Here is a 21,314-nt window from a genome sequence, read left to right on the forward strand (position 1 = left end):
GATAATAGGGAAGCCATCTGGACCAGGGGAATTGTCATTGCCTAAATATCTTATGGCATGTAAAACTTCTTCTTCAGTAAAATCATCTTCTAAAATTTCAGCTTTCATAGAGGTAATACTATTGAACTTAATACCCTCTAAGTCAGGTCCTATAACTTCTTCTTCTGTAAAAAGGGTATTGTAGTAGTCCACTACATGATCTTTCGGTATTACTTTGTCAGACACTAATTCACTTCCGATGTATATTTGCCTGATTATGTTGTATCTTCTTCTAGCTAAGGCGTTACTGATGAAAAAAGACGTATTTCTATCACCTAATTGTAGCCATTTAGTGTTAGATTTGATTTCCAAGAAATCTCTTCCACCTTTGAAATTTTCTCAAAGTCAGCCTTATTTTGTAGATATGCATTTAATTCTTCTTCAGGGAGGATATTTACTTCAGCAAGTCCATCAAGGATTTGAATTTCAGAGAAAATAGAATTCAACTTTGTGTTGGTGTGTCCAAAAACTTCCTTGTTCCATATTTTCAAAGTTCTTTCAACTTCAACCAGAAAACAGTGCTTGGAGTACCTGCAAAACAAAAAGAAATCCACCAATCTTCCAAAAGTTGTAAGAATTCATTCTACAAGAACTAGATAACTTCAAAACCTAAAAGGACTAGGTCCCCATGAAGGATCAGAAATGTCTAATAAAAGGGGTATATGATCAGAGTTAGGTCTAGCTTTGGATAATTGGGAGACAAAAGGAAAGTGTTGTTCAAAAGTTGGTGAGATAAGAAACTTGTCTAATCTACAGATAAGAGGGTTTGATTGACCATTTGACCAAGTGTATCTAGCTCCATTTAGAGGTAAGTCAATGAGATCATGTTCTATAAACTTGTCGAGCTTCTTCGTACCTACTTGTGATCTTTGTGCAATTCTTTTTCTCATCACACTTGGTTATTGTGTTGAAATCACCACCAATACACCAAGGAAGATTAATCCAACATCTACAGACATTATCAAGCTCAATCGAAAACTCAGTTCTCTCAACTGATTTACTTGGGCCATAAACATTTGTGAGAACCCATCGGAAGTCGTCAAACTTATTTGTGCAGTGAATGGATAACGTATATTCACCAACAAGCAAGTCAAAAACTTCCACAAAATATATATCCCAGAGAATTAACATGCCACCAGAGCTTCCCACGGATTGTTGAAAGGTCCACCCAACATTCTTGTACCCACAAATCTGCTTGATGCCCCAAGATGAGCAATGCATCATTTTGGTTTCTTGTAGAATTACGATCGGAGCCCTAGTAAACCGTATCATTTTTTGCACCACCGTTCTTCTATTGTTAGAGTTTAAACCTCTAACATGCCATTTAAGAATTTTAAGACTCATTCTAAACTGTAATTTCCCTTAATAGTAGCTGATTTTATTGTTCTGACAGAAGGAGAGGTAATTACCTCACAGAGATACCCAATCTTTTCAGTTCATTCCTCAACTTGGATGGAATGACAGGCTGAGAGTTGTCATCCAAACAAGCAGTTGGACATGCAACGTCCATGTCAGTCGATATGTCTTCGGTACTTGGTTCAAAACCAGGTGGATATGTTGGCATGCTTGCGTCTGAAGAGCAGATGGACTCAGCATCATTAATGTTTACAAATAATGAGTCTTTAAGGCCCATGATTAGTAAAGCATATTGTCGTTCTTCACGTACTGAGATATTAACAACATCATCAACGATGATAGTATTCTGGACAGCAAAGTCTTCTTCAATCTATATTTTGGTTGTCAGAATGGGGATAGGTTTGAGGATTGGTCTTGAGCTAGAATACTATCATCGTTAACGGGTAAGACAACTTTAGGGTTTTGAGATGGGTATTTGATAAGGTATAAAAGTTACTACTGTATGTGAGATACGGAGATAAGATGGGTTGGGGTATTGGACGAGGTTTCCAATAATGGTTTGCAAGGGTGTGGGCACATGGATTTCTGGTGGATAGGTTGTAGATGGAGATTCGGCTGTTGGTTGATGTTGTTGATAGGGGTCCATGCAATCCACGGAGTTTTCCAGGATAGAGATTTTGAACGCAGCTGGATGACTTACCACATCAGTGTCCATATCAGTTTCCACATCATTTGAAGATACAAATGTAGTACCGGAATTACTAGAGTTTTCAGAAACTGTAGTGTCTATATTTGGTTTATGGACTTGTTTCCAAATCTGTTTAACGGGCTGGGATTTTCTCATCTTCCTCGACTTCTTCTTATTCTTTAAGCCATGTAGTATGGAACACTGAATATGGTTTGCAGAATGATTCAAAGAGGGTAATTGAACCATGAAGTTCGCTTGAGGATCTGTTGATGTGGATTCGGTCTTGCATGTAACAGCTATATTGTGGATGCTCCGGAGAAACTTTCTCTTTTTTGATCTACTAGTTTCCATCAAATCAGGGACAACAGATACTGTTTTGAAATTTGAAGTTGTACGATCCTGATTTGTGGGAGGTATTATGAGAGTTAGAGTCAACCGAGTGATATTTTCCTGCAACTTTGACATGGGCACTGAACATCCGTTTGCCGGTAAAAAAATTGATCACTCTTGGGATAGCATTGATGTCGTTCATGTTTATGATTTCCATTCTTATGGACCAAAAATCTTGAAGTTTAAGAGTCGTAGCATTGATAGATGTTGTAAAATACCTAAATTTATATCTATTGTTTATAAATACCTAAGTTTAAGAGTCGTAGCATTGATAGTCGTAGCATTGATAGGTGTTCAGGTGCAATGGAGTCATTGTGAGCAGAAGAAGGAGAAATCAATCACTTTGAGCAAGGAGCGGAATTCGGTCATTTTACAGGCAAGCGATACCCGGAGCCCAGTCATAGATAAGGGACAACCAGCTGGAGTCTAGTGAGAATTGCTAAAAGCACCCATGGGTGTTAATAGCCGCCCGTACTATTAGACCTAGTAGGGTCGAATTCTGTTGTTTCACACAACATTTCCTTCATTTCTTCTTGAGCTGCAAATGAATCGGAGGGAATAGTAGTGGATTGGTGATGAACCAGTGAAGGATTATAAATCTGGGTCAGTTTGGTGGATGTGTTCAGTTCACAAGAGTAGGAGTTCGAGTGCAGAAGACATGAAAGAAATTAGGCTGGAGATTAATTAGGTCTGTATTTGATACTGAATGAATGGTTTTGAGATGATGAAATGGAGGACATTAGGTGGTGGTTGAAGGGATTGTGACGAATTTGAATCTGGGTTGGAGTTCAATTGGTGATTAATTCAAGAATGGAACTGGAATTGAATGTCAGAGGAGATTCAAGGGTTTTAGGTTGATTTCAGGTTGGGTTCGTGAATTGAAGCTGGTGAAGCTGCTACAACTGTCTGCCAGTTAGAATGATTACAAGATGGAGGAGAAATTGGTACTGTGACCTGAGATGCAGATGATGTTAAGATGGGTCTGATGCTGTGAGCTGTAAGTTGAAGGAATGGTATTAAGGTTGCATCTGTGTAGAGGACTTGCATTTGAGCAGAATGGTGTTGAGTTGTTGGTTCTGGTTCTGTTACTGTGATGATATGGGTTTGCTGGCTGTGATACAGGGAAGAAATGTCGCGGAATGAAGAGATGGAGCTGCAGGATTGAGGTGCACTGATGATATTGGTTAAGTTGCAGTGGTGGATGAAGTGCAGGTACTGGAGACAATGAAGCTGCAGTTCAGTGAGGATTATGGAATCGGTGGCTCGAGTTTGGCTAGAGGCAGAGAAGGTTATAATGAACTTGCAGGAAGAAAGCCATGTTGTTGCTGAACTGACAAGAGGTTACAGTAGAACACTATGGTGGTAAGTTGTAAAGAATGGGACTGCAGACATGTCTTAGATGAATGTTAGGACAGGGGTTTGATGCATTGCCGGAAGGAAATGGAATTCTGAAGCAGATGGAGAATTTGAGGGTTTGGTGGAGATGTTGCTGCTTGATTACAGTCAATGGAGTTGAGGACCCGAATGGAGGAAGTATGGCTTTGAGCAGGTGGTTATGGTGATTTTCATGGGTTGAGTAGGTGGCAGAGTGAATGAATGAATGCAGCTTAGATGAGAGAGTCGTAGTTGGTGATATTATTGTGGTTGGAGGCTTGCAGCACAGGTGATAGAGGAAAGGCTGTGGCAGTATTGCAATTGAGATGAAGGTTGCTGCCATGGAATTGATCGGTCTGTTCGAGTTCAAGACAAGGAAGAATAAATCTTGGCACCGTATAATGAATGTTTGTTGTTGCAGTTGCAAGTTGGCTGTGGCAGTAGTGCAGTGATTATGTTGAGCAGTAGTATGTCAAGGAGTTGAAATGAGTTTGCAATCTGGAAAGTGTGGTTTGGTTTGAGTCTGGTTTGTCGCTGCCATTGTGGAGACTGGAATGAATGAGAATTTATGGCCTGAGCTGTGAAATAGAAATGGAATGTCGCAACCAGCTGCAGAAACTGTGCGAAAAGTGAGCAAGAATAGCGAGCCGGTGGAACTAGTTCCGGTTGTCGGATTTCTGAAGTGAAAGTGTGAATCATAATGTTTCAGTGAATCATAAAGTTAGAGTGTGCTGGATGCGAGAGTCGGCTGCAGGACATATGAGCTACGAGTCACGCTTTTGGGCACCTTTTCGCAAGATTAGGATTTGGCTTAAATGGTTCTTTGGTGAATGTATGAACTGAGGAGAAGGAGAGTTGAGTTGCTGGAAGTGTATGATTCCCTGGTGATAGTTTCAGATAACTCAGGTGTCCAGAGACATTTTCCGGTGATTAATTCCGACAACGGTGATCGGAAACCGGCGATTGCGTCAGCAATCAGGCGACCCAGTTTTGGACCCAGAATTTCCAGAGGAGATGTTTTAACTCATGGGCTCGGTGGACCACGTGGAGATGGGTTTTGAGAAGACCTAAATTTGGAAAGAGTATTCTTTTGGAATTGGAGAAGCATATAAATAGAAAACTCTTTCTCTAAACCTAGATATCTCCGTTAGGGAGACTTCTACTTTTGTTTTCTAGGGTTTAGAACATGATGCTTTCTTCTATGCTTTTTGTTATGAACTCCATAAACACAAGTACTTGATTTATTTTTATTGGTTAAAGATGTTGTCGGATTTTACAAGCATGTTATTTGGTTTATGAATTAGTTTTCTCCCAAAATCATCGTTCACTTTCTACGGTTTATAATAACTGCATGATTGACGTATTGCAATATGATTGAATGTTTGTTTAGTTAAGTCTAGAATTGATTGAAATCACATCCATATCTATAGCTAATTTAGGGTTCATCATCGAGCGATAACCTTGAATACGAGTAGCATGATATGATTATGGTTTGTAGTGATACCCTCTTGTAATCATATGTAGAGTTTGACCTTTGTCCGAATTGTCACGCGCAATGTATGACAATTGCATTGATTAGCTTATTTTTGAAACTTAATGCTCCTAGGAATTGAACTTAATTAGCGCAAGGCGTTAGGTTATTCTTTAGGTAGAATTCACATAAGCAGCTCTAATGTGTGTGTTTATGACTTAGGAAATTTACAGAGTATTCTTGCAATAAGGTATTCTAGGGCTTTTGATGATAGCGAGATTAAATACGAATTCTATTAATATATTCAAAAACTTGTTTACAATTGAAGATGAAACATTTACCCAATATTTCACATCCTTGATTTGCGTGTTTACTTTTTATTGTTTTGCTTTAATCTTAATTTAGTTTATAAAAATCTGAAAACCCCCCCTTGTTACTTATAAGATACCGAAACAAATTGACAATCCAAGACCTCTCTGTGGGAACGATCCTTTCTTACCTTGCTATATTATATATTTTAATTAGTGAGAAAGTAATTTATTTTTGACGCATACGACAGCGATCAAATTTTGGCCCGCTGCCGGGGAGGCAGCGGGTTGTTATTTTTTTTTGGTTTCCTATTTTTGTTTTTAATTTTGTTTTTGTTTTTGTTTTTGTTTTTGTTTTTCATATTCTTTTGGTTCTTAACATAGTTTTGAGAAATCTTGTTTGAAGTACAAATTATGGACGGAGCATATTGGAACAATCAATACGGCTTTCAACCTCAACAACATGACAACTATCACCCTTATGGAGAGTACAATCAAAACCAATCCTTTGGTTATGGTCAATACTCCACGTACCATTTTAGTTGTTCTCATACATTCCAACCTTCTTACGGTGGGTATGTAAGTGAGCAACCACAAGGAGGGGAGACTAGTTGTACTCATATTCATATTTCTTCGAGTTTGGTAGATGAGATGTAACAATTTATGGTCAGCATGGAGTCAGTTTGTAGACAACCACGCATGGAGCCAGTTTCATCGATTGAATATGCTAGTAGTATGTTTGTCCCAATTCCTGATCGTAGTTATGATCATTCACCCATTCAAAGGGAAGATAATTGGCCTAGCAATACTGAAGTAAGTAATTCTACTTTTTCCTTGTCGAACGAGCTTTACCAACAAATGGAACACTATTTTCAAAATTTGGATGGATCACTCCAAGAGCTTCAAAAGGGTGTTTCCAATTTAAGACAAGGCATTGAAGAATACAAAGAGGATATGCAAAATTCTGCGAAAGACCAATCTTTGGGAAGTGGTAGCCAATCTTATGTTAACTATGATAGTGACGATGACTATGAAAATACATCGCTTGAACCAATTTATGGTGACATCCCGAGGAGTGTACAATGGAGTCTTTTTGTGATCAAGGTGAAGATGAAAAGGAATATGATGACACTAGTGTAGATTACTCGAGCATTGATCTTTATAACGATCAAGAACCTATTCAAAAGGTAGAGCTTGAGGATGATGCAATGAGTGTTCTAAAAAAGTCCCTTATGGTGAGACCTGAATCCGCGGTGGAGTATGTACCTTGCAACAAAGAGGAATATGTTGAGAATGTGACCGTTAAGACCGATACTGTGGAAGACCCAATTGAGCTTGCAAAGGATTGTAATGAAGATGTTGATGCCGAGATTTTGGTTAAGGCAGAAACGGACGGAGAATGGTTGCAAGGTTTGATAGAGGACCATGATTTACAAGAGGTTAATAATTCACTTGAGTTTTTCAAGGATGAAGAGGATTTCGTGATACAAGATATTGTGATAGGTTTGTCTAACCCTTTGCATATTGTTTCTTCTCCTTTACCTCTTATTGGTTTGAATGTATGTGCTTCGAGAATATTGTTGAATGACTTTGTTTCTCGATTTCCGCCATTAGAGATACTTGATTCTCATACTATGCAGGTTTTGGAACAAGAAACCGTGGAAGTTTCTGAATTCTATATTCTTTACCCACTTCCAAATGTAGACAAGAATAAGTGTGGAGGAAATTTTTATCGGTTAATAGCTTCGTTTCTGTTTTATATTACTAATATGTGTGCGAAGCTAGTGTTTGCAGAACATATGTTATGGGTGGATCCCCAACTTTTCCGATTATTGGTGTATGGAGAATTCGTCTTGCAAGTCGGGCTGACGACTTTAAACCAAGCGCTAAATGGGAGGCAACCCACTGGTTTTGTGTATCTATCTCTATCTTTTTATTTTTTTTTAAGTCTTTTATCTTTATTTTCTTCTTTTGGATATTTGCATATCAAAACTCCAACTTTTAGAGATTTTTGAACAATTTAGAATAAACACTAGCCTTTCTAAGTAGATGGAATTTTTTATTAACAATGAGGTATATATATTGGCTGAGTTGGGATGAGATTCCAACTAAATAGCTTCTTTCGTGTTTATCCTCTATTGTTCAGAAGTAGTTATGAGTTGGAGTATTCAGTTTTTTTTGTTACGCATATTATCTTCTTATTTTGTATATCATGTTATAAATTTCCCATCATAAATTTTACTTTGGCTGACTTAATTTACATTGAGGACAATGTAAAGTTTAAGTGTGGGGGAGTGTTTTAGCATATAGAGTTTTTAGCCTTGTTAGTTTTCCCTTGTGTTTATTAAAAAAAGTAGAAAAACTAAAAAAAAAAGAAAAAAAAAAGATGATAAACTCCTAAGTCTAGAAACTTGTGCCTTACACTAATGGAAACATCGTGGTTATAGGAGTTGAGGAACCCATTAGTAGAGTCTATTCATATGAAAACCAACAAAATATAAAAATAAATAACATGTTAGTTGTCACCATATCTCGGAGTCGTCACCATATCACGTTTTATTTTTATTTTTCCATATTTATCTATTGTTTATCTAAGTGATTTGGTGGGCCACCAACATCGAATTTTTATCACTACTAGGATGAAATAGAGTGATTGAGTTACTACAAAAAAAGAAAAAAGAGACCAGACCAATTTGACCAAACATTATACATAAAAAAATAAAAAATAAAAGATTGACAGTTGGATAGCAATATGTGTGTGTTCTCCCTGTCTCCGTCGCCTAAACAAGCGTGGAATGCAGGATCCATGGGAATTACCATGTAATCTGCTGACAAGAATCATGCGCTTGGATCCAAAGGATTCTTCATGTTGTCGATTTGAAGAAGAAAAAAATTGAAAAAATGAAAAGAAAAGGAAGAAAAAAAATTTATTATTGTGTTGAAAAAAAAATCGATCACTGGTTCCTTTGTATATGCCAGTGAATTGATCTAGAATTAAGTTTGTCGACCGCTGGTTCCCTTGTATATGCCAGCGGTGTTGATATTAGAATTCAGACCAGTAGCTCAATCCAATAGGATTTTTAGGTTTGTTTTGGCAGTGACCTTCAGACAGATATGGAAAACACCGTTCACCTTAGTCAACAGTCCACCACCATCTATTTTCTATATCCATCTTCTTAATCTTTTTATGTGATTGTGGTTGATTCGATTCCGAGTATTGTGGTTGTGTTCAACTTTCCGAATGAAGCTATATCACTAATTTATGAATTGGATTTGAAAGTGGGTACTTCCTCTTGTAATCATTGATAGTATGCCAATTAATAAAAATATTTAGTGTCATTCTTCAATTTTCACAGGTGGCAGGAGTTAGAAGTACAGGTTTTGTATGTACATCTCTTGTAAACCTTCACGAGACTATAACTCGTCCACTAGGGACACCTAGGGGTTTAAAGGCTTGTTATACGCGCTATGTATGACCGTAGCCTCGACGACACTGAGTTGTATGTACGTTTTAGAATAGTTTTGTTTGATTTGCTCGAGGACTAGCAAAGTTTAAGTGTGAGGGAATTTGATAGGTGTTGTAAAATACCTAAATTTATATCTATTGTTTATGCTTTCTTTATGAGTTTATTGTAAATTATGTATCTTATAATTACTTTTGAGTTTATCAGGTGCAATGGAGTCATTATGAACAAAAGAAGGAGAAATCAATCACTTTGAGCAAGTAACGGAATTTGGTCATTTTACAGGCGAGCGATACCCGGAGCCCAGTCATAGATAAGGGACAACCAGCTGAGTCTAGTGAGAATTGCTAAAAGCACCCATGGGTGTTAATAGCCGCCCATACTATTAGACCTAGTTGGGTCGAATTCTGTTGTTTCAGATAACATTTCCTTCATTTCTTCGTGAGCTGCAAATGAATCGGAGGGAATAGTAGTGGATTGGTGATGAACCAGTGAAGGATTATAAATCTAGGTCAGTTTGGTGGATGTGTTCAGTTCACAAGAGTAGGAGTTCGAGTGCAGAAGACATGAAAGAAATTAGACTGGAGATTAATTAGGTATGTATTTGATACTGAATGAATGGTTTTGAGATGATGAAATGGAGGAGATTAGGCGGTGGTTGAAGGGATTGTGACGAATTGGAAGCTGGGTTGGAGTTCAATTGGTGATTAATTCAAGAATGGAACTGGAATTGAAGGTCAGAGGAGATCCAAGGGTTTTAGGTTGATTTCAGGTTGGGTTCGTGAATTGAAGCTGGTGAAGCTGCTACAACTGTCTGCCAGTGAGAATGATTACAAGATGGAAGAGAAAGTGGTACTGTGACCTAAGATGCAGATGATGTTGCAGAGATGGGTTTGCGGACTGAAGGTGTTAGTAAGGTGAATCTGAGCTGCAACTGAAGATGGGTCTGATGCTGTGAGCTGTAAGTTGAAGGAATGGTAATAAGGTTGCATCTGTGTAGGGGACTTGCATTTGAGCAGAATGGTGTTGAGCTATTGGTTCTGGTTCTATTACTGTGATGATATGGGTTTGCTGGCTGTGATACAGGGAAGAAATGTCGCAGAATGAAGAGATGGAGCTGCAGGATTGAGGTGCACTGATGATGTTGGTTAAGTTGCAGTGGTGGATGAAGTGCAGGTACTGGAGATAATGAAGCTGCAGTTCAGTGAGGATTATGGAATCGGTGGCTCGAGTTTGGCTAGAGGCGGAGAAGGTTATAATGAACTTGCAGGAAGAAAGCCATGTTGTTGCTGAACTGACAAGAGGTTACAGTAGAAGACTATGGTGGTAAGCTGTAAAGAATGGGACTGCAGACATGTCTTAGATGAATGTTAGGACAGGGATTTGATGCATTGCCGGAAGGAAATGGAATTCTGAAGCAGATGGAGAATTTGAGGGTTTGGTGGAGTTGTTGCTGCTTGATTACAGTCAATGGAGTTGAGGACCCGAATGGAGGAAGTATGGCTTTGAGCAGGTGGTTTTGGTGATTTTCATGGGTTGAGTATGTGAAAGAGTGAATGAATGAATGCAGCTTAGATGAGAGAGTCGCAGTTGGTGATATTACTGTGGTTGGAGGCTTGCAGCACAGGTGATAGAGGAAAGGCTGTGGCAGTATTGCAATTGAGATGAAGGTTGCTGCCATGGAATTGATCGGTCTGTTCGAGTTCAAGACAAGATAGAATAAATCTTGGCACCGTATAATGAATGTTTATTGTTGCAGTTGCAAGTTGGCTGTGGCAGTAGTGCAGTGATTGTGTTGAGCAGCAGTATGTCAAGAAGGAGCTGAAATGAGTTTGCAATCTGGAGAGTGTGGTTTGGTTTGAGTCTGGTTTGTCGCTGCCATTGTGGAGACTGGAATGAATGAGAATTTATGGCCTGAGCTGTGAAATAGAAATAGAATGTCGCAACCAGCTGCAGAAACTGTGTGAAAAGTGAGCGAGAATAGCGAGCCGGTATTCTTAGTTCCAGTTGTCGGATTTCGGAAGTTAAAGTGTGAATCATAATGTTTCAGTGAATCATAAAGGTAGAGTGTGTTGGATGCGAGAGTCGGCTACAAGACATACGAGCTACGAGTCACGCTTTTGGGCACGTTTTTGCAAGATTAGGATTTGGCTTAAATGGTTCTTTGGTGAATGTATGAACTGCGGAGAAGGAGAGTTGAGTTGCTGGAAGTGTGTGATTCCCTAGTGACAGTTTCAGATAACTCAGGTGGCCACAGACATTTTCCGGTGATTAATTCCGGCAACGGTGATCGGAAACTGGCGATGGCGATGGCGTCAGCAATCAGGCGACCCAGTTTTGGACCCAGAATTTCCAGAGGAGATGTTTTAACTCATGGGCTCGGTGAACCACGTGGAGATGGGTTTTGAGAAGACCTAAATGTGGATAGAGTATCCTTTTGTAATTGGAGAAGCATATAAATAGAAAATTCTTTCTCTAAACCTAGATATCTCCGTTAGGGAGACTTCTACTTTTGTTTTCTAGGGTTCAGAACATGATTCTTTCTTCTATGATTTTGTTATGAACTCCATAAACATAAGTACTTGATTTATTTTTATTGGTTAAAGATGTAATCGGATTTTGCAAGCATGCTATTTGATTTATGAATTAGTTTTCTCTCAAAATCATCGTTCACTTTCTACGGTTTATAATAATTGCATGATTGATGTATTGCAATATGATTGAATGTTTGTTTAGTTAAGTCTAGAATTGATTTAACTCACATCCATATTTATAGCGAACTTAGGGTTTATCATCCAGCGATAATCTTGAATATGAGTAGCATGATATGATTATGGTTTGTAGTGATACCCTCTTGTAATCATATGTAGAGTTTAACCTTTGTCCGAATTGTCATGCGCAATGTATGACAATTGCATTGATTATCCTATTTCTGAAACTTAATGCTCTTAGGAATTGAACTTAATTAGCGCAAGGCGTTGGGTTATTCTTTAGGTAGAATTCACATATGCAACTCTAATGTGTGTGTTGATGACTTAGGAAATTTACAGAGTATTCTTGCAATAAGGTATTCTAGGGCTTTTGATGATAGTGAGATTAAATAAGAATTCTATTCATATATTCAAAAACTTGTTTACAATTGAAGATGAAACCTTTACCCAATATTTCACATCCTTGATTTGCGTGTTTACTTTTTATTGTTTTGCTTTAATCTTATTTTAGTTTATAAAAATCTGAAAACCCCCCTTGTTACTTATAAGATACCGAAACAAATTGACAATCCAAGACCTCTCTGTGGGAACGATCATTTCTTACCCTTGATATATTTATATATTTTGAGTAGTGAGAAAGTAATTTATTTTTAACGCATACGACAGCGATCAAGCATCCACTAAGAAAAATTCACCACAAATTTTACCTATTGCATGGCTGACATAAAGAGACCAAAACATATACGGAATTCCAAGTACTTCAATGTGAAAGTCATAGTAATGATCTTCCGGTGCACCACATATCTGACTATGCCAACTAAAAATAGAATAGGTAGTTTTGTTTGTAGTGAACTTGAATTCCAAATTGGCACGAGGAATGTGACACACTGGAAAATCACGCCTGGCTCGCTTGGGCGCGCATGCCATAACTACCCTGATACGCCATGATGATGCTACTTATTGGGCCTTAAAACTAGGAAAATGCACGTCCATTTGTCCTTGTAAGCATGTTCGTAGAGTACAATGCAGCTAACATAGCTACCACACCGTTCCAACTTACCCTTGTTCAACAAAGGGTTTAAATCCATGAAGGCTATAGTCGATGCACCTTGCATGCATCACTGGCTTCCGAGTATTTTCCGGCATAAGGCATGCCTTGAACTTATGCATGAGCCATTGCATGCCTAATACCCCTTCTTTATTAGCTTAGGCATTGCTGAGATCATGCACTTGTCTTGCTCGTGCCAGCAAGGGTGCATCAATCAGGCTCATGTCATACATTCCTTAATCTTATGCAAGCTCCGCTAACCTGCATATCGGTGTAGCTTACTTTCGAGGCCATTCCTAATGCGACATTGGTACATGCCTAAGTCGAACACCTTGATAGGAAGTATATGCATCCAAGGAATGGAACAACTTGTATCATCAAGTTTGGACACAATCATCTCTTGCATCGCAATACCGAGCCAGATGATATGAGAGGCCAGTATTCCGCAATCACCTCTAAATTAGATGATATAAACCACAAAGTGCTGGACCGACAATGCTGCAAATCATTGCGACTGCCTGCGTACCTTTCCCCACTCTAAAGGGATCAAGAATTGACCGTAGTTCATCGTCGAATGGACAGAAGCTTAAGCTAACTCGTTTGCAAGGTTGTGGCCAAGAAATAATGGTAATGGCCTAGTCCGTGGAGGTCATTCTGTCAAAATGCATCCAAGTTATGCATATTTGGTCCATGACATGGCATAGTTATGCCCATGCTTAATACTCTCCATTGGCAAGGCTACGCAGCTATAAATGAGGCCTAAGCATCATGTATACTCTTTCGGCTAAGCTATGATGCTTACTTGGTGCATGGTCCGCATATGCACCTCTAACCAACTACCCCTCCCTATATATGTTTTAAAGACATTTTTACAACTTGGATTATGGGAGAAAAAATCATTCATCAAGTCCCAAGGCCGTGATGGCTACACATTACCACCCTGGCCAACTGCAATGTACGGCCGTGATGGTTGTACATTCAGTTATGGCACACATGCCAGTTCAAATATCCGTCCATGATGTCTGAACATTTCCTAAGCCAGATCGAGTGAAGGGCTGTGATGGATGTATTTCCTGCTTTGGCCCATAGGCCACTCCAATGTCCAGCCATGATAGTTGTACATTGCCAAGGCCATCCTGCTCTGGCCTATTGCGATATTTTCCATAAGTCAATGGCCAATACATATTTGCAATACGCCTTAATTGGCGCCATATTGGATCTAGGACAATGTTCCTCTTAACACGCAACGGAGCTTGAGATGAAGCTTCATCTCCTACTATGACATGGCCTAACAGTTAAGCGCAACAGTTGCGCATTACTGAGAATGTAGCCTGGCAGATGGTGCTGCACATGCCAACGATGTAGCGCCAATATGGCTGAGACAAGAAAGGCTACTTTGAAAATGCAATACGACGCGATAGTGTTGCGTATCTTTATTCAGAGTTAGCCCAGCTGAAGAGAAGAGTAAAGGATGAAATGTAAAGTCATGAGATGACTTTGGCATCGTTCCAAGCACTGGCCAAGGCTTGGAAAATGCATATGCTACAATGGCTTTGCTAAATGTTCCATTGGTGATAATTGCTCGCCAAAAGATATGCAAGTAATGCATATGAAGCATGAAGATGAATTAAGCAAATCAAGACTCGGTTGACATGATATTTGAATGTTGGCATCCAAATGAGCTAAGTGCATAGCGAGTTAAATAAAGCGCAACCATTGCCGGATACTTGGCAGAAATGCAAGTTAAATGAAGCTTAATCATTGTCGGGTACTTGGCGTAGGCCAAGAGTGAATGAAGCACAATCATTATCGAACATTGGCAGGGCCAAAGTTTAGTGAAGCGTAATTTGAGTTCAAGCTGTCAGTTGCGAGTGTGTGTGCGTCACACACATACCAAAGTGAAGGAGAAAGTTAGATACAGTTATAAAGTGGATTTATAACCGAGTTTTGCATAGCCTAACCGTCTGGGACAAGTGTGGCACCATTGGCAATCCAACACTAAAGTTAGCAGTTAAAAAGTAAACTGTGGTGGTTAGGGAACTGCCCATGGACATATGGTTGTTCATGAGGCGTGCAAGAGAGTTGCATATGGATTGGCCCTGGTTCTTGGCATTATAAATAGCCAGAGAACCCTTACAAATGAAGTTGTTCAATAGTTCAAGTGTTGAGGAACCACATTGCAATAGAGAGTAAATTCTGCATTAGGCTTAGAGAATAAGCTTGTAAGTCCATTGGTTGGACGAGTTTTGTATCTTCCCCTTAAGATAATAAAAGAGAGTTTGTTGGCTTATGCGTTTGGCCTTAGTATCTTGTTGATTCGTTAATACTCCAAAATTTCTGTGAAGCATAAACATGGAAGGAACCTCTTTGTAGTATGGGATACATTGTTGGGAGAAAATCTAAGTAAGTCTTCCGTTGCGTACTCAAGGTAGAGTGGGTTGTTTGCATAGGTGCAAACTTATAAGGCTGAAATACGAGCGGGTGATAAGAGATCACTGAACCACTGTATTGTTGGGTTATACCTTCGCGAATAATTGCTTGGTGCATCTGGAGGTGTGACAGTTCGGGTATCAGAGCACATATTACTCTGTTTTGGCTTTGTTTTGGAAGATTTTCTCTGTTTTGCTCGAGTTTAGTTGCTGAAATTGTTAGATTGTAATGGCTGGTAAAAAGAGTTCGTTGGATTCCTTAACTGATAGGGTAGCGGACTTGAAAGACAGGATTGGTGATGAGGTGCGCCATCCTAGTGATGTTAATTATGATGCTACGGTGATGCTCGCATTAAAGCATTAGACACATATGTTGCTGATATGCTTGTGGCAAGCCAGAATGCAACTAAGAATCATGATGATTTGGAAGGCCAAATCACTGTTGTTAATACCATTTTCATGGGTTCCTTGAAAGAGCTAACTGATGAGTTAAGCATCTTAAGGCGAATGGTGGGTATAGTTGGTTCGGATCAAGCTACTGCGGGTGGTAGTGGCAGTGACTTTACGAAGATTAAAGTCTCAGAACCTAAGGCATTTTCTGGCGCAAGAGATATGAAGGAATTGGATAATTTCATGTGGGACATGGACCAATACTTCATGGCTGCCAGAACCCCGGAAGAAAAACAGGTTACTCTCGTTAGCATGTACCTAGAAGGTGATGCGAAAATATGGTGGAGAACTAGAACTGATGATGACCTTACTGCTGGTCGTCCAAGTATCATGACATGGGATGTCATGAAAGAAGAATTGAAGAGTCAATTCTTACCAAGCAATGCTGCTTGGATGGCCAGAGATAACTTGCGTAAGATGAGGCATAGCGGTACACCACGGGAATACGTGAAAGATTTTTCGTCTCTGATGATAGATATTCACAACATGTCTGAGGAAGACAAGTTGTTTAACTTTACATCTGGTTTGCAAGCATGGGCTCAGTCCGAAGTGAGAAGGAAGGTTGCCAAAGACCTACCTTCGTCCATTGCAATCGTGGACAGCCTTGCTGACTTTAGGTCAGTCAATACCTCAACTGATGCTAATAGGAAGGTCAAGTATAAGAAGAACCAGAAGTGTAAGGAAAAGGAGAATAAGAAAAGTTCTGAGGCCAAGGAGAAAAACTATCAAAGGGATGATAGTTTGGCTGCGAAGAATATGGTCGGTGGTTGTTTCTTATGCAAGGGTCCTCACCTTGCGCGTGATTGTCCAAAGAAAGAAAAATTGTCCGCAATAGTCACTGAGGGAAGTGGCGACAAAGAAGAAGTTGATCAAGTGGAGCATGTTAATCCTATTCAACTATGCAACATAGTAGCACAAACGGTAGCAGTACATCATGGGCTGAGTGGCGCTGGCCTGGTTTATATGAAAGTTGGCATTCACAATCATCGACTTTGGGGCATGGAAGATACAGGTGCTTCGCACACTGTTATGAGCTTGTTGATGGAAGAGTACTTGGTTTTGGAAGTATATCAGGTTGACCACTGCATGAAGACAGTGAATGATATAGCTAAGCCAATCAAGGGGATGGTTGTGGCAAATGTTGAAGTTGGAGAATGGCGTGGCGAAGTCAGTGTAATGGAGATGCATCTCAATGACTTTGAGATGATCCTTGGTAACAACTTTTTCAAGCAAGCAGAGGCAAGTGATGCCTCACCTTGGCGGTATTTTCATACAATGTCCAAGTGTACCTTGTTTCGTTAAAGTTGTAAGGAAATTTAGTCCGGTTGACATGAAGTGTGACAAAGGAAAGGCAAGAGAGTTTGCTCATGTACGCTCTTTCGAAGTAAGCTTAGATGAGATTCATGCGGAATTTAGATATCCCATGGATCTTAGTATCCCTTATTCGCCGTGATTAGCAAGTGTATGAAGCAAGGGAATTGCATTGTTGTTGCAAGTGCCTGAACCTGCAAGGTTGCTGAAGTAAGGAGACTTTGACATGTTTACTGTTTGTTGTTTCTGTTTGAAGTTTAAGTTGGGTGTTGTTGATCTTATGGTCTTAGAAGATGGCACACTAGTTGTTGGTGTATTTGCTTTGGTTATGCATTTGCTTTCAGTAAGGCCGAGTGTTGGCCAGTGGTGTAAATGGGAATGAGTCTCTATGTTTCTTATGTAAGGCTAGTGTAATGAATGAAGGTGGTGTTTAAGCAAAACCCTTATCTCTTTTTTATTAATGTAAGGCTAGTTCATTGTGGAAGCACTACAAGTATACTTAGCCAAAGTATACAATAAGAAACGTTGAAAGCAAGGCCAAGTAAAAATCGAAGTTGGTGGCATATGAAAGTTTGATGTTGAGAGAGTTACGTAGAAGTGCGACAGTATTTGGAAGCGATAGCATGGAGTAACGCAGCAAGAATGAAGATGTAATTCCATCAAGCATATGAGTTAAGAGTAACTCATAGTTAGGAAGAACATGATGTTGTTTTTCCGCCACACTAAAGCATAGCAGTCTGAAAGAACAAGTGAGTCCTTGTTAGTTTCAAAGGCGCGTGAAGAGGATACTACTTTTAAAAGTGACGGTGGAAATCCCTGAGTATCCTAAGTCATGGCTAATGTCATGCATTTTAGTCGAGTTTGCACAAGAGTGTTGCAAAATGATTGAAGAGCACTTAGTATACAGTAAGACCTGTTGAATTACAAGAGTGCAATGTCAGTCGGAATTGAAGGCAATAAGCTAAGTTATGCATATCGGGGTGATATGTTAGTTGTTTGACGTGTACACTTAGGAACATAATGGCTTGAATGAAAATTTGTGTGCTAATGAAAGAGGCATAGAAACAGATTGCAATAGAATTTGGGTGTTGAGATATGAATGAAGTAGAGATTGAAGCATAATCGACGATGCGACAGTGAAACTGGAATTCATAAGCTTAATGGCAAGGAAAACAAACTAAGTGGCGGCATAAAGTACTAGGCGAAGAAGTTTTGGCAAGGTTTAAGGCCAAACAAAGTTGTTGATTTCTGAGAGTGGATCAGATGCGTAAAAGGCCAAGGGAAGCTCAGTAGAGATTGAACTGATGTTGCATTCAAGGAGGACGTTGAATGGATTGGGTGGGGGAGGTCTATGACATGGCCCAACAGTTAAGTGCAACAGTTGCGCATTACTGAGAATGTAGCCTGCCAGATGGAGCTGCACATGCCGACGATGTAGCGCCAACATGGCTGAGAAAATAAATGCTATTTAGCAAATGCAATACGACGCGATAGTGTGGAATATCCTTATTCAGAGTTATCCCATCTCAAGAAAATAGTAAATGATGAAATGCAAAGTCATGATATGACTTTGGCATCATTCCAAGCACTGGAAAAGGCTTGGACAATGCATATGCAACAATGACATTACCAAATACGCCATTGGTGATAATTGCTCGCCAAAAGAGATGCAAGTGATGTATATGAAGCATGAAGATGAATTAAGAAAGTCAAGACTCAGTTGGCATGATATTTGGATGTTGGCATCCAAATGAGCTAAGTGCATAGCGAGTTAAATGAAGTGTAACCATTGCCGGATACTTGGCAGAAATGCAAGTTGAACGAAGCGTAATCATTGTCGGGAACTTGGCGTAGGCCAAGAGTGAGTGAATCACAACCATTATCGAACATTGGCAAGGCCAAAGTTGAATGACGCATAATGATTGTCGGACTTGAGTTCAAGCTGTCAGTTGCGAGAGTGTGTGCGTCACACGCATGCCAAAGTGAAGGAGAAAGTTAGAGACGGTTATAAAGTGGCTTTATAACCGAGTTTGCATGGCCTAACCGTCTGGGATAAGTGTGGCGCCATTGTGCAAGCCAGCACTAATGTTAGCAGTTAAAAAAGTAAACTGTGGTGGTTAGGGAACTGCCCATGGACATATGGATGTTCATGGGGCATGCAAGAGAGTTGCATAAGGATTGGCCCTTGTTCTTGGCATTATAAATAGCCATAGAACCCTTATAAATGAAGTTGTTATATAGTTCAAGTGTTGAGTAACCACATTGCAGTGGAGAGTGAATTTTGCATTAGGCTTAGAGAATAAGCTTGTAAGTCCATTGGTTGGACGAGTTTTATATCTTTCCCTTAAGCGAATAAAAGAGAGTTTGTTGGCTTATGCGTTTGTCTTTAGTATCTTGTTGATTCGTTAATACTCCCCAATTTCTGTGAAGCATAAACATGGCAGGAACCCCTTTGTAGTATGGGCTACATTGTTGGTGAAGAGAAAATCTAAGTAAGTCTTTCGTTGCGTACTCAAGGTAGAGTTGGTTGTTTGCATAGGTGCAAACTTATAAGGCTGAAATACGAGTGGGTGATAAGAGATCACTGAACCACTGTATTACCGGGTTATACGAATAATTTCTTGGAGCATCTGGAGGTGTGACAGTCCTACCATGACGCGTTTTTGCGCATGCGCCATACTTAAAACACTGGGTGTTACAATATCCACCCCTTTGAAGAATTTCATCCCCTAAATTCAAAATAAAAACTATTGTGTACAAGCTCTTAGATTTGGATTCTTAAGAAAAAGTGTCATATCAGTTGTTTAGAAATCACAAGGTTTCTTCAGTTGGTCACGGACGACAATTGGACCTTCTGAGCAAACTTCTCATACTGCATACTCAGGAATCCAAAAAGTGTCTACAACATTACCAAAAAATATCAATTGGCCAGTTGCCAAAAGGATATCTCAATAAGGTATCCTAGATGGCGTCATATACCACCACCTAGGAATCCCTAAGGTTCACAAGGTTGGTGCCAAAGATTTGGCACTAGCATAACGCAGCATTCGAAATTTTTTTGTAGTTTTGTGTGGAACAAGATCCAGTTTCTCACCGTCCCTAACGTTCATCCAGGTTGCACTCGTAAGTGGGATGCTAGCCGGCCCGACAACGCACATCGTTGGCCAGTTTCAAACGTGTGTCGGTGATCACTCCCATTTTCTGCCTACCGTTCCGAACGGTCTTTCGGATATCCACTCATAAGTAGGGTGTCACTTAGGCCTGGCAAACTCACAGTACTCACATAATCTCAACCCGATTCGCAAAGTAACTGGCGTTGCAGTTACAAACTCTTTCCACGCAAAAGTAGTCTACTCTTCAACTTTATTTCCTTTGAAGGAAATATACTCGTTGACGAGTCCACTCCATACAGTCCTTATATTTATCTCGGAACTTGCTCTGATACTAACTATGACCGGCCGGAAAATTACGTCAGGCGCGCCTGGGAGCGCATTCCTTAACTCCCCCGATGCGCCATGATAATGCTACTTACCGGGCCTTATAACTAGGCAAACACACGTTCATTCTCCCTTGTAAACATGCTCGTGGATCATGATGCAGCTAACTTATCTCCTACATCGTTCCAACTTACCCTTGTTTTGCAAAGGGTTTAAAGTCATCAAGGCTATAGCCGATGCACCTTGCATGCATCACTGGCTTTTGAGTCTTGTCCAGGCATAATGCATGCCTTGAACTTATGCATAGGCCATTGCAGGCCTATTACCCTCTCTTCGCTTAGCTTAGGAATTGCTGAGAGCATGCACTTTTCTTGCTCGTGCCAACGGTGCATTAATCAGTCTCATGCCATACTTTCCTTAAGCTTATGCAAGCTCCGCTAACCTGCATATCGATGTAGCTTACTTTCGAGGCCATGCCCAATGCGCAGTTGGTACATGCCTAAGTCGAACGCCTTGATAAGAAGTATGAGTATCCAAGGAATGAATGCAACTTGACTCATCAAGTTTGGCCACAATCATTTCTTGCGCCGTAATACCGAGTCAGATGATATGAGAGGCCAGTATGCCTTAATTATCTCTAAATTAGATGATATGAAAAAAAAAGTGTTGGACCGGCAATGCTGCAACTCATTGTTGATGCCTACATACCCTTCCCTACTCTAAAGGGATCATGAACTGACCGTAGTTCATCGTCGGATGGACAGAAGCTTAAGCCAACTCGTTTGCAAGGTCGTGGCCAAGCAATAATGGTAATGGCCTAGTCCGTGTAGGCCATTCC

Source organism: Papaver somniferum, chromosome 11, assembly GCF_003573695.1.
Source record: "Papaver somniferum cultivar HN1 chromosome 11, ASM357369v1, whole genome shotgun sequence".
Lineage (NCBI taxonomy): Eukaryota > Viridiplantae > Streptophyta > Magnoliopsida > Ranunculales > Papaveraceae > Papaver > Papaver somniferum.